Source organism: Bidens hawaiensis, unplaced genomic scaffold (genome assembly GCF_021521415.1).
Source record: "Bidens hawaiensis isolate Kalapana, Puna unplaced genomic scaffold, B.hawaiensis_p1.1 tig00031804_1, whole genome shotgun sequence".
Taxonomy (NCBI): domain Eukaryota; kingdom Viridiplantae; phylum Streptophyta; class Magnoliopsida; order Asterales; family Asteraceae; genus Bidens; species Bidens hawaiensis.
This window is the reverse complement of record NW_027495381.1, coordinates 64,402-67,817: the sequence shown is the minus strand read 5'-3', so window position 1 is coordinate 67,817 and position 3,416 is coordinate 64,402. Positions and strand designations below refer to the sequence as shown.

Genomic DNA, 3,416 nt, shown 5'->3' with positions numbered 1-3,416 from the left:
AACAAACTTATGCCTTTTGTACTCTTTTATCAACGCTCATTCAAAAGTAAAAACAACGAATCTGACATTAGAAAGTTATATGTTAAAGTGGTGGCGGTGATCCACAGGCTCGACAATAGCAGATTTTCTTTTTCATCTTGCATATTGTTCGATTGTTGAATGTTACAAAGTTTTAGATTAATTTTTTACTTTGGATTCGCAATCAACTTTACGTTATGCTTTTTTTTTCTTTTTTATTTAGGGTTCATAATCCACGTCACTTTGTAGTTGCTTTAGACTATATAATGTGCACACCACTCACTGTAGCATCAACGTGAACGTCGTGATCCACCACTGCCTCCACAACAGCTTAGGTGGGTTCTCTTGCTGCTACCTTTACCACAACACGAAGATCTCTACACAATTCACCTTCTTCAACCTTACACAATTCCGTCATGACAACCCCTCATCACTGTATGCGGCAATGCGGTGTCTATACCGCATGCCATATAGTGATGACAATGATCTAGAGATGCATGAACTTGACCATGTAGGATAAGAGCTCGAATTAATGTCGGAAGATGGAGGCAAGATGACGTGGATGATCATCATAAATAATCTAGACTTTCTGCTTCCTGTTACGTTTATGTATTCTAAAAATAACCTACAAATAAATAATTTGCACCTACATCCACCTAACTAAAACATAAAACCAAATAGGAAAGTTTTAAGAAAAACTGTCCATTAATTTACCATAAATGCCCGAATAACCGTTTTCTTAATGAAATATTATTTTAAATACAGAGATTGTTTTTTACACAAAACCAAATCTCTAACTTAAAAGAAGGTTGCACAGTACACACACACACACCTCGTAGCTCTTGCCATGTAAAGAAAGCAATCACAAGACATTAAGCCAGTTGGAAACCCATCTCTCTCCAAACAAAACCACTTTCTCTCTCTCTGGAAACCCCACCACCATAATCAATCAAAAACCAATTTTGCTTTCACGAAACTCTCTCTCATTTCCAAAAATCCCTCAATGCCTACCCTCTTTTAGTACCCATTTAATTGATAATAATAATAATATAACCGGAATCATGTCGTCGGGATTCCCTGGCGATTATTACAACACCGGACGATCAATCCCATTCATCCCTCTGATCAACAACACCACCCTCACCCCACAAAACCCTTACCGGTCACCACTCACCGGAATCCTCGCCGATTCCTTCTCTCACATGGGTCTCCGGCGACCTGACCTGATCGGAAAACGATCGTTAGCTGAGTTCCAGCAACAACATATCCAACAGCAAGCAGCGCTCTTCTTAAGGAACGTCAAACACCGGCCCTACAATCTGTATAACCCGGTTGTTGATTTAACGAGTTCGCCGGAGATTTCGTCGGTAAGTATCCATACGACGTCGTCTGTGTCTGGGTCTGTTCCGCGGTACGGTGTTCCCGTGATGCAACAGTTTCGTTCAAACAGTTTTAATAATCTCGGTAACGGAAACTTTAACGGCGTGATGGGGGGTAATTTCCATAATAATAATAATAATAATAATAATAGCAATATGTCGCGTGTGCCGTTAAATAATTTATCGGCTAGGCAAAGTCAAGAAACGGAAGGAAAGATGAGGAAACGGTTACAAGAGTTAGAGAAAGAGTTATTATTAGACGATGAAGACGGCGATAACGACGTCGTGTCTGGTGTGACTAACAGCGAGTGGTCGGAGACCATCCAGAATATTCTCGGTGCCGGTCCGGTGGCCAAACCGGACAACCTGGTTTCTCTGTCGCCGACGTCATCTTCTTCGTCATCATGCGCGTCATTCTCTGCTTCTCCGGCGAGTACGATCTGTCTTACTCAGCTGTTTTCAGACGCAGCCGCCGCAATCGCCGACGGAAAACCGGAATCTGCGTCGGAGATTGTGAACCGGATTGGCCAGGTGGCTAACGCCGCTGGTACGCCGGAACAACGGTTGAGTTTTTGCATGACGTCAGCTTTCCGGGCACGGCTGGGTCTGACTCCCGCCGCCGTGTCGGATCTGTACGGAAAAGAACACATTTTGGCTACGCAGCTGCTGTATGACAAATCCGTGTGTTTCAAGCTGGGCTTCATGGCGGCGAATGCGGCGATTCTTGACGCCGGAAAACAGATTCATGTGGTGGATTTTGATGTCGGGAAAGGGGTTCCGTACTTGTACCTGCTACACGCGCTTGCAACGGCGCGTGACGAGGACGCGCTGACGGAGGTTTCGTTGAAGATCACTACTTTTGTGGACTTTGGTATTAATAATGGGGGTGTTGAAGGATTGAATCTTGTGGGTGATGGTCTCAAGTCGCTTGCGAACAAGCTTGATGTTAGGTTTTCTTTTTGTGTCGAGTTTTAGTTTAAGCGAGCTTGATTCGGTGTCGTTGAAGGTGGAATCCGACGACGTTTTGGTGGTGAATTTCGCGTTTAAGCTGTATAAGCTGCCCGACGAGAGTGTGACGACCGAGAATTTGCGGGACGAAGTGTTGCGTCGCGTGAAGGGGTTGTCGCCCTCGTTGGTGACGGTGGTGGAGCAGGAGCTGAACGCCAACACGGCGTCGTTTGAGACGCGAGTGAGTCAAGTGGCGGGGTACTACGGGGCGTTGTTGGAGTCGCTTGACGCGACGATGGGGAGGGGGGAGTCGGACCGAGTCAAGATAGAAGAGGGACTGAGTCGGAAAATGGTGAACTCGGTTGCGTGTGAAGGGAGGGACCGGGTTGAGAGATGTGAGGTTCTTGGGAAATGGAGGGTTCGGATGAGTATGGCTGGGTTCGGGCCCAAAGTGCTGAGTCAACTCAATGCCGACTCGTTACTTCAAAAGGTGTACTCAGTGAGTCGTGGGAACCCGGGTTTTACGGCGAAGGAAGACGCCGGTGGGATTAGTTTTGGGTGGAAGGGGCGGACACTCACGGTGGCATCGGCGTGGCATTAAGCAGGAAAGATATAATAATATAAAAAATTGTAATATCGACTTTAAAAGTTAAAATATTATATTATAATATGGAATATGGTTTAGTGCGACAATGTACCATCATATTTGAACTAATTTTTAATCTTAAATCCTATCATATCAATTTTAACTTTTTCTTTCAATTTAGATTCGTTCAACCGGACCGATTTGGTAATTCATTTAACGTACTTATTATAATGAATTTAATCATGTTTATAATATATATCTATTAAATGAATTTATACTTCACTTTTTGTGTATCTTTTGTTTAATATTACTCTTTGTTTATAAGTTACGAGTAACACATAAATACCCGGTTAACCAGCAGATCAGTTATATCATAATTTAACTTATGTTTGACAGGCGGTCTTTAGTAAGTTAATATAGAAAAATTAGTGGAAGCTAACCTCGTAGAGGGAAATGTAATTCTTACAACTTCATGTCTTCATTGC

The 3,416-nt window shown here is 43.4% G+C and overlaps 1 pseudogene; it reads left to right on the top strand.

The window, feature by feature from the left end:
• The first annotated feature begins 1,004 nt into the window (after positions 1–1,004).
• On the top strand, positions 1,005–3,160 carry LOC143582611 (scarecrow-like protein 8 pseudogene; annotated as a pseudogene).
• Positions 3,161–3,416: the final 256 nt, after the last annotated feature.